Here is a 14,600-nt window from a genome sequence, read left to right as displayed (position 1 = left end):
CGCTCTACCCCTTGAGCCACAGCACCACTTCCGGCTTTTTTCTTTTTGCTTATGTGATGCTGAGGAATCGAACCCAGGGCCTCATGCATGCAAGACAAGCGCTTTACCACTGAGCCACCTTCCCAGCCCAATTTTTATTTTTTTTAACTGACAAATGACAATTGAAAAAGTATGGGCCAATGTAAATGGGAATTAGAAATTGATTTAAACCTTTGGCCATTAAATATTTGGGGCAAATTATTCATGAATACACAATAGAATCTGAATTTATCATTAAGGTTCTGTTTGAGGCCTGGAAAGAGGTTTTGTGATAATATAAATCAAAGCTTGCTTTAAGGTATATTTCTTTCAATTAGCAATAATCGTGCCTCAGATAAACCTCATTGGCTACGATACTGCCACTGCGCAAAGCTAAGGTATATATCTAATGTTAATAAATTTTTTGAAAATATATTTTGGAGTAAACATTTTATTGAGATAGAGAATTTAATACTTTTTGTAAGAGAAAGTATTACTAGTAGTAATATTGTTTTATAACAACTGCCTGTGTCTCATGAATCCAGTGATTTTTTTTTAATCCATGGCCTTACAATGATTATTACCATTAAGGCATGGCTCATTCCTTAATATACTTAAGAGAAAATGCTACTTTACAGGTAGAGATCAGAAGATGGTATCTCTAGGCCAGCCCAAGCAAAAATTATTAGGATCCCAGCTCAACCATGAAGGCAGGGATGATAATGCCTGTTTGTATTCCTTGGTACATGTGAGATATAGGTCCAAGCAACATAGGATATCTTATTTGAAAATAGAGCTAAATATATCTGATATGCATTTCTCAAATGATTCAAACATGCTTAGCAAGTATCAGGCCAAGAAGGAAACCTTGGTATTTCCAAAATTAAATTCAGATAGAAATGAAGTGAAAATGAAATGAAATAAAATAATAAAATGGCAAATATGATTTTATCAGCTGCTTCTACTCCTGAAACTAAGTTGCTTACAAAGCAGGCATCATGCTGGCCTGTGAATTGTCTAACTATTACATGGAATTTCACTTCTAATCTAAACTTTATTGATAGATTGCAGAGTTTCACTGCCAGTCATCTTCAGAAACAACAGGAATTGATCCAGGTTAACAACACACTTGAAAAATTGCGCTTTTTGTAGAAGGCATAAGTTTCTGGAACCTAGGATTTTTACTCAATAACTTTCTCTTTGATTTTCATCTGGTTTTTCTTTTAAGTCTAAATTCTGAGATCAAATGCCATATTAGTTTTTTGATTTTCAATTTGTTTTAAAAACATCCATTACGGAAGTGGTGCTGTGGCTCAAGTGGTAGAGCGCTCGCCTTGAGCTGAAGAGCACAGGGTAATGCCCAAGCCCAGAGTTCAAGCCCCACGACCGATAAAACAACAACAAAAAACCCCAAAAACATCCATTACATATTGGCAATTGAATAAATAGCTAATGATGGATCTACTATACAAATTACTCCATTTCCTATTTTGAAAGTCTCTTTGATTTTTTTTTTTTTTTGCCAGTCTTGGGGCTTGAACTCAGGGCCTGGGCATTGACCCTGAGCCCCTTTTGCTCAAGGCCAACACTCTACCACTTGATCCAAGCATCACTTCCAGCTTTTTCTGTTTATGTGGTACTGAGGAATTGAACCCAGGGCTTCATGCATGGTAGACCACTAAACCACATTCCCAGCTCCCACTCCATTTTGTATTTAGTGAGCTATTGATAACACTATCACAGGAAGAAAACAGAATTCCATGTTTGCATTCCATGTCTAGAACATAGTAGAACAAGCACATGTAAATATCTTGTTTTCTGCACTTTCTAATATTCATCCCAACTTAGAATCACTTAGCCCAGGGGTATTTACAATCCATTCTCATTTTCAACCACGTTTTAAAAGTTTCTCACTATCAACCATTTTCTTTAGTTTCTTCCATACTCAGTTACAATTCCTTGGTAAAACCTTCACAGTCATTGTAAGTGGTAACAATGTGCCTTCTCTCCCTGCATTTCTCGCATTGGCTTGGGATGACAACTTTGTTTGACCTATTTTTATGGCTCATGGTGTGTAGCTGCAAATGAGGAGATTGCTTTCTGGGAATAGAAAGTGATGAGATTACTACCATGGGATGCCCTAGAATCTCCAGAAAACATAATGTTCATCACTCAGGAACCTCAAGAGTGGAGCAGACCTCTGAGAACTGGAGAGATGGGGCCACTCTCAGGGCCTGCAGGCCAGGCTCAGGGTGGACTGCTGCCCTGAGGGACCCGTGGTGCTCAGCCACAACGGGACCTTTTACAGCAGCACTTGCTGCCTTCGGAATGACTCTGACTATGCCAAGTAGAAGAGAGATTGAAAACAACTGGAAGTGAAGGTCAATCTCAACGATGTCTAAGACTAGATTTCACAATAACGGGTGAAAATTAACTCATACGAAGCATGTCAACCAAGGATGACCTTCTCTATGATCTAGCGGAGATCTGAATACATTAGTTCAAAAGCACATCATGTTTTGGAGACTTCTCTCAAGGGTGAAGAAGATCATAGAAGCAGGTTTTAAAATCATGTTTTCATAGTTTCATTCAGTCATAAGGAAAAGACCAAACAAAACAGACTTGAAAGGTTTTCAGAAAATGGAGTGGCTCTTGTGGCCACTTCATGGTGCCTGGAGAAAAGAGCGTGTGCTGAGTGAGCTCACACTGTAATTGGGATGGTTATCTCGTCACACGAACACTGTGGGCAAACACTTCTACCGTGAAAGCACTCTTCAGCCAGGGAGACAAAAGCAGTATTTTTCTTTGTCTAAATGTCATAATGTGTAATGATAATAGTGATGTTTCTACGAGCAGACTTCTCCACTCAACAGCGTGAAACACTGGAGTTCTAGCTCAATAAATTCTAGTCCCTGTCCTGTTTTATGAAAGATGGGATGTATCAGCCATGAGAGAAAGGTCTGAGGAGTTACTGATAATATGAATTGAAAAAGACTTTTAGGCAGCATTGTGTGCATTTAAAAAAATTTTTATTGTTGTCTGTCTTTCCACTGAATAGTTCACACAAAAGGTTAATCCGCAGTTTAAAAAGCGGCAGTATGATATCTTAGTATACTCACATCTTTCTTAAAATCTTTATGATAATAATTTCCATCCCAATTCACTTTAATGTTTATCTCTACATGTAAATTTAGGGTTTAAATCTCCAAATGTTGAATAAGCCTTGATATGATATAGACATAAAGCAAACTAGACATTACTATATTTTAGTAAGATTTATCAATACTGGGGTTTCTGACTGATTTTACAATGTTAATAATTCAATTTTGAGACTGTTTTTATTATATTATTTTATTTTATTATCTGTGCAGCTGAGTGCAAACCAAAACAACCAGGCTATATATTTTTCTCTCTACTTATCTCTCTTCTGAAATAAAGTTCCTAGCTTTAAACAGCGAAAGTATCAGTTTTGTGGCATTTGTATTCAACGAAGACACACTTAAACCTCAAAAAGTATTCTGTGGGGAGTAGCATGATTTAAAATGTAATCATAAGTAAACATGAATTCTAGCTTCGTTTTGTGTGGTATACAAGTGTAGATTGAAATATGGCAGATTCAAGGGAGAAGTCAAATAGCATAATTCCTTAGAAAGGCAAAGTAAAAGTTCAACTAAATAAACATGAGAAAAGAGTTACTTGCAAAGGGGAGGAAATGTATGCTAATATTGAAAAGGGTGTCATTGATCAAGATGCACTGTATTTGCAAACTGTTTTGTTAAATGACAATTCTTTTGTACAACTACTTAGAGATAACAGAAGAAAAGCAAGTGATATTAATATAGCCATTGTAATTTAACATATACTGTAATGCAATCTATTTATGGTCTCTCAACATACTCATAGGAAATTGTCTCTGTAAAGCTTTTTAGGAATCAGTAGTGAAAGTTGAATTTCAATTATTTGATGGGAATTATTTTATGCTTGACCCACAATTATTTCAAGATATCTTAAAACTCTGTCAAATGATTTTATTTCTCCAAGGCAGTGTGTGTTAAATCTAATCTGTGATATTTATTAATAAACAATAATAGTATCAGGAAAAATAAAGATTTAGTCTAGATTTTGACTTATTTCCAGTAAAATATTCACATTTCTTTTGGCAATATTCATATCATGTGGCAAAGGAGAACAAGTTCCACATAATTGGAGAAGCCTATTGGAAAACATGATTCGAATGGACACCTTGCCAGCTAAATACAATGTTATAATGTCAAATCACATCAAATGGCATTATTGGAATTTGAACTCTGGAACTTGAGCTTTCTATGATGGTCCTCTATCACTTGAGCTATTCATTTGAGCTAGTTTTTTGAATAAGTTCTTAAGTTTACCTGGGTGATGTTAAGCATGTTAAGCGTGATGTTAAGCATAATGCTTCACTCTTCTTTTTGTTGTTGTTGTGGTCAGTTGTGGGGCTTGAACTCTAGGCCTGGGTGCTATCCCCGAACTCTTTTGTTTGTTTAAGTCTAGCATTCTACCACTTTGAGGCAAAGGGCCTCTTCCAGTTTTCTGATGGTTAATGGGAGATAGGAACCTCACAGACTTTCCTGTCTGGACTGGCCTGGAACCATGATCTTCAGATCTCAGCCTCCTGAGGGACTAGGATTATAGGCATGAAACACTAGTGCCTGGCTTTCAACTTCACTCTCAATAATAATCTTTAGTGTCAATTTGAAGCCATGCTGATTTCAGAGCATAATGGTTGATGGACATAACTTCCAATGACTTCTTAACTAAGAAAAGAAAACAAGTAGAAAGGGATCAGCTCACCAGTCCAACAGGTTTTATTTGGGAGGAAAGCCTGGGAGGAGGGAGCAAGTCTTCTTCAGCCCATCTGATGGGGAAATGGCACACCCCCTTAGAGCTAGGGTCTCTTTAATTATCAGGCAGAAAGAACAAAGGCGAAGCAGGTGGGCAGATAGAAGCAGAGTGGAAGAGAGTTCTTATTCTGAGTGAGGAGTTTCAAGATTTCAACAGCATATGTGTCTGCCAGGGGTGACAGTGGAAGATGTGGCCTCAGTCCTAGGCTCTCTTCCAAAACTGCTGGGTGCATTTGTTATGGGGGCGGGGAGGGGAGGGAGAGCATGACCCACTGGCTGGCAGCAAGAACAGTGCTAGATACAGCTGCAAAAGGAAAGGTGAACACTTTCAGTTCAAATCATTTCCCATCATGCACACCAAGGTATTATTTTTTTAAGTTGATCCATTAAATCTCACTTTCAAAATACATTTTTGCATATGTTTTCATGTATACATTTTTGCATATATAATGTTTTCTATGTTGCATTAAGACAAAACCAAACAAAATCAGAATAAGGAAGCCTCCTCATTACTATACTCTCATCTCTATTACAGTTCTAAGAGGATGCTATTACTAAAATCCGAAGAGGGTACCATTACTAAAGCAGCTACATTTTTGTATCTTGGAGCTGAACCAGTAAATATGATCATGAAGCCTTTAGGAAAAGGATATTTAGAGAGGTTGATCTTCATCCACTGACAAATCACTCTGGGTTAGGTCTCCATGTGTCTGCCCATTTTACCTCAATTATTTCCACAGAACTAAACAAAAGAAAAATTTCTATACCTCTGACTTCTTGATCAGCACCATTTATAAAGCAAGGTATAATTAATACTGGTTATTTGTCACTCTTTATTCATCAGAGAAGAATATTCTCAATGTCCTTAAACTTATATATTTTTCTTGATATTTTTTTCAAAATCTAAAACTTCCAATCTGTTTTTGAAAACAACTTGTGAGGTGAGGCAAGTTAGCCATTTGGCAACATCAGGCCAAACAAATATAAGGACATTCCTTGTGATACCTTTGTGCATGTGCCCTTGAATTAATTGCTTCAAATCCATTGTGAATACACTCAACGGATGGATGATCTTTCATAAATGGTCAACAGCAAATTTTCTCATATTCCTCTGCCTTTGTGCACAAAAACCTGATCCCAGGCAGAACTAATGTATAAGTGTACTTTGATTTCATAAAGCAATACCATAAAATGACATTGATATCTTTATTGTGGAAGTAGGAAGACAATTCAGGGTTGACATACTGACAAATTTGAGGAATTAGGGTTGCATTTTTTAAATGACCAAAAGTCTGACATAAAATCCATAAAGCTGATAGTTTTGTGTCCATGTTGCAGGTTTTTGACCTTTAAATTCCAGAATTAGCATGCTTGGGTCAATAAATTCCACTAATGTCCTCAATTAAAGTCACTATGTCCTCATTATGCTTACAAGAAGACTGTCACAAACAGTTTGCTGTGAAAACCACCTGAGTGGGAGCATTTCTCCCTTCTGAATATCATGAGCACATTCTATGTTAGATGCTTTTAGAGCAATGATTTGAACCAAGTTGGAAGCTGCATGGATCTACACAAAGATGCAAAGCCACATGATAGCTTAGACATGAAAATGGAATTTCATGGAGATATGCACTTAGCAGAAACCTAATCTACAATATTTATACCATTAGTGCATATCTTATAAAAAATCCATTAAGTTTTCTTAAGTTGGCTTCATTTATTCAACAAACATGCCATTTGAGCAGTACTAGATTAGATTAATGAGATAACAATGAATACTCCAGCACTCCTGACCTTAAACATTTATGAATAAAACTAAATAATCATTTATTAAACTAACCACTAAAACACAAAATGATATGGGATGCATTAATATTTTTAAAATTGTTGTATACTAACTGAGAAAGGATTTCAAAATGCTGTAGAGATCCCAGATTTCACAGAGAAAGTAATAATACAGATAAAACAGTTAAAAACAAACTCATTCTGAGCTTCTCACACTGAGCTTACCTTTACAAAGTAGAAGCCTAATCTGGAATATGATTATGTTCCTTGGAAACAGAAAATGCTACACATGGTTATAAAACTCAGAAAAATAGGTTGGAGAAGCTAATGTCATACACATTGTTGTGGTAGTGGTCTGCTAGGTGATACCTCCTAATATCTATAGATCAAACCACCTATAGAGTTTGTGGAAGGGCTTTTATTTATTTTCATGTGAAAGGCAGTATGGCTGTAATCAGCTAGCATGAATACAAAAAGCATGATATATTGCTGACCTGAAGAATTTTCTACGAAATGGAGGTGTGTCACCATACAAAGTAGTTAGGAGGTTGATGGCTTGTTGAGTATACAAAACTTTACTTTGGCCACATTAACAAGAACATGCTGACTGTCTCTCTATTCTCAAACTGACTTCCCCTGCTTTAGACAATGAGCATGCATTCCTCCCTTCAGCCAAGGGAATCAATCTTCTAGATCAGGGGATGTGAGGGGGATGGGGGATTTATTCAATTTTAATAAGTGCCAAGAAGATCATGGCTTGGCCTTACAGCCCCATCTCCCTCTACACTCGGAAAGGCCACCCCTCCTTTTCCGACAAAGAAAGACATGTTTCAAAGACAGAGCCACAGCCGTTCCCCAGTGCACATGAGAGCCAGGTAAATCCTGCTGTGCAGCCTTTGAGTGAAGACAGATTTCAAATGTTGTTGGGTTAATATTTCAAAGTATTTATATATAAACATATCACAAAATAGGCACAAGTACACTACATACAGGTATATCCATTTGACTTAATATGTCTTGTTTTATTTTTCTAACTAAACTTCCTGTATCGCCCTATATCTGCCCTTTGAATTATTGGAAAGACTTCTGTCTTGAGCATCACAGAGAAAAATAGAGAATTGGAAAAATGTCAGAGAAATATCAATCTAAGATGATAGGTCCTGAGCGTAATCCCCAGGACCCACAGAGACACAGACAGACATAGACACAGACACAGACACACAGACACACAGACACACAGACACACACACACACACACACACACACACACACACACACACAAGTGTGAAGCAATTGAAATAATAGATCTCAGACAAAAGTATTGTCTGCAGTTGTAACAAAGTAAATGCTTTCCTAAGCCATAAGACAAATTAATAAGAAGCATTTCAGAAAGTAACATTGCAATCACCAGAAAATAAACAATGTAACTGTAGTTCCCTTAATAATGTTATAATATTGCACATAGAAAAAACAGTGAATGTTACTTGAGAAATAGAGTTAAAATGTGTACTTTTAAACATTTTATCTCTCATGCAAATCAAATCACATTTCAAACTTCATCATTATGAGGAAACTTATGCTGGCTCACCATTTAAATATAAACTTACATTATAAATTCATGTCACAGTTTCATTTATCTTCAGTCTGTGAGATCTAGATAACAGCTCATGTTCTTATGGAAATGGAAGGCTTTCTTTATGCGCTATCATCTGGAGAGAAATGAGGTATTTACAAAGCATCTGTAAAAATCCAGACTATATTGATTCTATTCAGGAGAATGCTGCCCAATAATACATCTATACATATGGAAATCATTTCTTAAAATGTAACAAAAGTTGAGAGTCTTTACAATATCCTATCTTCACCAGTAAAACCTCAAGAGAGATGACAAATTCTGTGATCAGATTATAATGGAGAGTGTCTGCTATGGTATGAAAAGTTTTTATTCTCCACGTGTGGAACCTTTACTCTTGATGTGAAAGTGTTTGAAGATGAGATATCCTGGAAGATGTTTAAGTCATTGGAACTTGATTTTACAGAAGAATTAGTACTGTTATAAATGATGGTATGGAGTGGAAATGCTCTTCCTTGTTCTTCTGCCCTTTGGGAAAGAGTGTCTCTTTCCTCTGGAGAATTCAGAGTTCAAGGCACAATCCCAGGAGCTCACATGAGCCATAAATGCATACAAAAATATTAGTGTCTATATTTTAGACTCCTCATTTCAGAACTGTGAGAACCACATGTCTGTTCTCTATAAATTATTCAATGCATTATAAGCAGTTCAAAACTAAGCCACTATTTGAATGCTGAATATTGAATTATAAAGTAACTAGGATTTTCATAAAATTATCTGGAGTAATTGAAAGTTGTAAAGCTATACAGGAGAATCTGTTTCTCCAAATTATAAGACCTGCATTAACAAGAATAACATCTTTTCCTGAAGTCAGTTTAAATGACATAGATTGATTGGGTATACAATGCTAACTTAGAAAAACAATGCTAACTTACAAAACAATGCTTTGGGCCAATGTTTCTATTTGGGGATATCATTAGCAAGACGTTACAATATATATTGAATGGCATTTAAAAGTTACAACTAATGACATAAAAACAAGAGGAAATTTATTAAACATTTATTCATCATCTAAAGTAAATGGCGTTAACTCATTGTTTACTGACTTTCTGTTCTATTTTAACTTAGGGGGTCTTGTACAGCATCAAAAGCATAAATCCAGCAGGCATAAAACTGAAAGCAACAAAGGACTATGTAGTCTACTGCATTTTTATCAGTACTAAGAGCGTAAACCTGTTTAAAATATTAGTATTTCCCTCATGAGACACTCAAATAGATCACATACCACAGTAGGGCCCTTGAGCCTACAATGATCTTTTGCCTGTATCTTTAAAATAATCATCTGAAATGCCAGCCCAACAACTTTTTAAAATCTGTGATTAGAAGAATCTATTGTTAACAGACAACTATAAATTACTTACGTATGAATTATAAATCATAATGGTATCTTTATTTCTCAAGAATGATAACTAAAACTTCTTCATTTCCAGGAATCAATAATAAGGTGACTTGAGGGGAGAAATCACCCGTCTATTAACATCTGGATAATGTCCAAAACAGCTGCACGATTGATTTGCCAGCAATGACTTCCCAACGTAAGCTGATTGAATTGAAAGAAAGAAGAATTAAAATGAATGAAGCAAGAGGTGAACTATCTGTGTTTAATCTCCAGTTTCATCAGAAATCGATTAACTAGCTGACTTTGGGTCCAAAAGAATTAATTATACTCAGTCTCCAGTATAATTAACAACACGATGGCCATCTCCCAAAGTATTCATTAAACAGTCAGGAACAATATGAAATTCAAATTAAAATTGGAAAAGAGATTAAATAGAAGTAGTCATCTCTAAAATGAATCATACTACATTTGAGATGAAATCATTTGAGCAATACAAAATATGGAAATGCATTTTGTGTTATATTTAATTATCATTAATTCCAGCACGGCGGCTGGCAGCTATTTTAGGCTCATTACAAGGACTGAAATGGCATAGAATTCTAAAATGGATCTATCCTCCGTGGGATAATGGGGGTGGGCTTCAAAGTTAAGGAAAGTTTAAAAACAAAGTTGGGAATTTCACTTAATTTCCTACATTTTCAATTAGAAACAGACATTATATAACAATTATCGCTAATGCATTTACCAAATCACAGCTAGCGACAGTGTTCTCTTGTTTTAAAGATTTTGTGGATTTCAAATTATCACATGATATAAAATATCCATGGTTTAGTTAATGAGTTAAGTGTGAAGTGAATATCCATTCCATAGAGAATGTATTTTGTCAAATTACAGATTCATGAATTTTAGCATTTTATTGCTCATTATTCCCTTATCAGGCACTCAATTTCTTTAGATAATTATGTTTTCAGAACGAGTCCTGCTGATATATTATTTAACAATATTTGTTGAGTGACACAATACCTCATGTTTGTCAAAATACACGTTGAAATGATTTTTAAAATTTGATACATTTGAAAAACACACATACTCAATATATTTTACTTTTTGACTTATTTACCTGCTACCAGAGATGAAGTTTTACATATCTGACTTTTTGAAATGACACTATTTATTCAATTTTCATTGGAGGGGGAATGTAATTTCAGATATCAAAAATACTGAATTAAATAAGAAGTGAATGGTTTCTAGTAGATAAACCTTATTAGATAAACCTAGATTTTCGATAAACCTAGATAAACCTTGATACTAGATACTAGAGAAACCTAGCGGACAAACATTATTCAACTTTTACAAACGTTTCTCTCTCCTCAAAGGTGCATTACTAAAGTTAGAGTTTAAACTTTTGAAATATTACAAACCCTTTTTATTTTTTGGTCAGCACTGGAGTTGGATGTCAGGGTTGGATAGGCACACACTCCACCACTAGAGACAAGCTCCTGCCGTGTTTTTATTTTCCAGACCTGGGGAAAGGGGTGGATGTGTGTACACACTGGAATTCCACAGAGGGATGTCATCTCAGCCAAGGATGCTGAGTAATCGCCATCTTCATTTCAGACATCTTCATTTCAGACGACACTTAAAAAAGTCTCAAGCCCTTCTTAAACTGCAGTCTCCTACTACCTAGGCCATGCTTGACCTCCAAAGAGATTCACAGGAATACAGTATTTTCTTTTAATCATTAGTAAAAACTATTTAAAAATGTATCAGATGTGATGCCAAAAAATTAATGAGCTAATCATCAAATAGTGAGACAGATACATAATGCATGAAATGATAACTTCCGTAAATTAGAACCTGCATCCGGGAGAATTGTGGAAGACGATTAGCAGTGAAAAATCTCTAACTACCCGAAAGAGCACATCAGTGTATTGTGTTGAAAGAGTTGGCGTTACCCAAGTTCATGAAACGTGTTGTAAGGGAAAAGACATTGAAGATCCAGATCAACAGAGGTCAAAAGAAATCTGCAGCAAAGCCCAAAGTTGCTGTATCAACAGGATTTTGTCTTTTAAAGTCACCACACATCTTTTAACAGGAGGAAAGACAGCAGGCAGCCACTTTCCAGTCCCTAAATGAGTGAATCATATTGTCAGCACGCCACAAATATCATCGGGTAGCAGTGTCAGCAACTTTCCTCTGTGCTCCCACTGCATCTCATAAACTCAGCAGATACCACACTGGCTTCGCAAAACTATGGGGAAATCAAACCCCTCATTCCTCTCTACAAGGATGTGTTGGGCACTGTGCTATAAAAGTAACAATAACAACAACAAAGATCATGATGTCAGCATCAAATTCCAGAAAAGCATACATGTTATCCAATTTCACCTCTGTTTCTCTGGTGCTTGATCTGAATTTGCCCATTTTAGGTGTGTTTTTGTGAATATATTTCAATGAAATGGGTGGACAACATTATACAATGGTCTCAGCATGCTGATCATCAAAGAAATGTCAGTCAGACATAGTGAGATCATTATTTGATACCTGTTAGTGAAAAATCAAGACAAGACTGGTGGAAAAGTAAACAAACTTCTTGTATGTTCTTGGTAGAGACATAATTCAATACAGTTATCATGGGATGGAATTTCCTCCACAATTAAAAGTGGAACTTCGATTTGAACCAACAATTCTACTTTGGGCATTTATCCAAAGGAAATAAAACCAGTATGTCAAATAGATATCTCACTCTTCTTAACATGCTCTGTCAATTGGTGAGTTAAAGAAAATGTTATAGCTTAGTAAATCCTACCAAAGATAACAATTAAAAAAAAGAATTCATTACTGTGGATGGCATTTGTTTTACTTGCTTTTCTGCCAATAGAAAGGAATGCCTGTGACCATTTATTTTAAACAGAAAATGTTTACTTAACTTTGATTCCTGGAAGGGACTGTCTATTACTGATTGGTCTCATTGGCAGGACCATCCTGAGGCGGTGCCTCTGGCTGGGAGCATGTGGTGGATGTCTCATAGCCAGAAAGAAGAAGAAAGAGAAATTGACTGAGGTTCGACTCTCCTTTCCAAGGACAGTATCCAATGACCTTTCATCCAAGTAACATTTCTTATCTTCTAAAGGTTCTACCTCCTTCCAAGGGTGCAACCCTGGACACCAAGCCTTGAAGTGTGGGGGATTCAAGGTCTAAATTATAGCAAACCCAAAGAACTTCCTGCTAAGCAGTATAACCCAGCATGGAAAGAGACTTAGAGCCTGAATTCATAGCAACAGTAGAACAGTGATCACCAGCAATTAGAAAATATAGCAAAGTTGGTGAAATCCACAAAGTTGTTATAAAAATGTTCGGGAGATGTAATATAGAGCATGGTGATTGTAGTTTGTAATTGTGAATAGTATGCTTGATATATTTTATGAAAGTTGATCTTAGGTGTTCCGGCCATATGAGGTAATGAGTATGCTAATTGCTTTGATTGATAGTAAGCATAAACTAAGCATAAATTAAAATATCATGTTATATACAAACATGAGGCCTTTTGCTTATTTTCTCTCGATAAAACTGAAAAGATACAATTACTCTCTTCATTAAAATACTGTGTCATTGGGCCATGGCTGTAATCATTATAAACATACTGTGTATAATTCTTCCATGCTAAAATGGCAGAGATAAGTAGCTGTGGCAGAAACTAGAGGAATTCAAAGCTGAAAACATTATCAAGCCCCAAATATGTTTTCAGGCATTGTCACTAATAATATGACACTACTCATTGAATTAGTTGTGAATTTGGTCTTTACCTGCATCTATTTTTGTGTTATTTTCCTTCATTGACCTGGAGTTGAAATCCTATTGATAATCATTTCCCTATTTCCTTCATGTAGAAGTAAATGTTCCATGTTTTAATTATATACTGCAGTATATGTATAAGCTACTGTGTTTATTTTAGCCCCTAATGTTGTACCTGTTTCTTTGATTTCTGGTTGGGGATTGTCAAAGAGATCACTGAGTAGATATGTTCCTAATTCCATTAGTTACTATAACAAAGTATAAACATGGAAGGTAGACCTTCTTTTTGTAATTTAAGGGACTTAAAATTATTCATACTTCAATATAATTAAGATTTGATTGAATGCAAAATTTCACATAACCATAAAGTGCTTTTGGGATGCTTGGATTTTTCCCTATTCATGCCATTTCCTCTTCACACATGATAAAACTTTTATTTACAGTATTATTACTATTTTAGCACAATCTTGTTGGATTTAATGTAAATTAAATGGAACAGTCATTTTTCCCAGAATTTTTGTCCATAATTCTAAATACCAATTGCAAAATTTTATAGAAATATCAATCTTATGGAAAATATGAAGGCAAAAATAAAGTACTTGGAGTTGAGAAACAGGAGAAACCAATGGAAGCCGTGACATCGATCAAAATGGAGTGTACTCATGAAACTGAGAACCCTTTGGACAACTCTTACAAAATAAGTAAAATGTAGTAAAGAAGGGTGGAAAGAGGAAAACACAGCAAGGTAGAATCAGAATACAAGAAATTCTTAACGCATTTTATAACAACTTATTTTTACAGTATAAAATTGAAGTATGCATTTTTAAATCTCTGACAGCTGTTTTAGGGATAACATTCAGAGGGAAAGGAGACATCGTTGATTTGTCATATGAATGTGGTTACTGCTGAAAACTCTTCTGATGTAATGATCATAACACCTGGAATTTGAAAGGCTAAGAAAGATCATGTGTTTGAGAAAATAAAAATAAAAATACTGGCATTGGAAAAGAATTGTAAAAAATATAGTCATCAGCTGTGCGCCGGTGGCTCAGGCCTCTAATCCTAGCTACTCAGGAAGCTGAGATCTAAGGATCTCGGTTGAAAGCCAGCCCAGGCAGGAAAGTCCGTGAAACTCGTATCTCTAATAAAC

General features: G+C 35.7%; 1 pseudogene; it reads right to left on the bottom strand.

Annotated features, from left to right (window-relative positions):
• Nucleotides 1-239: 239 nt before the first annotated feature.
• LOC122119478 lies at nt 240-413 on the bottom strand (annotated as a pseudogene).
• Between the last annotated feature and the right edge of the window lie 14,187 nt (nt 414-14,600).

This window comes from Dipodomys spectabilis, unplaced genomic scaffold, assembly GCF_019054845.1.
Source record: "Dipodomys spectabilis isolate Male_0828 unplaced genomic scaffold, ASM1905484v1 ptg000169l, whole genome shotgun sequence".
NCBI classification, from domain to species: domain Eukaryota; kingdom Metazoa; phylum Chordata; class Mammalia; order Rodentia; family Heteromyidae; genus Dipodomys; species Dipodomys spectabilis.
Note: the sequence above shows the minus strand (reverse complement) of the source record. Positions and strands in the feature narration are given on the sequence as shown.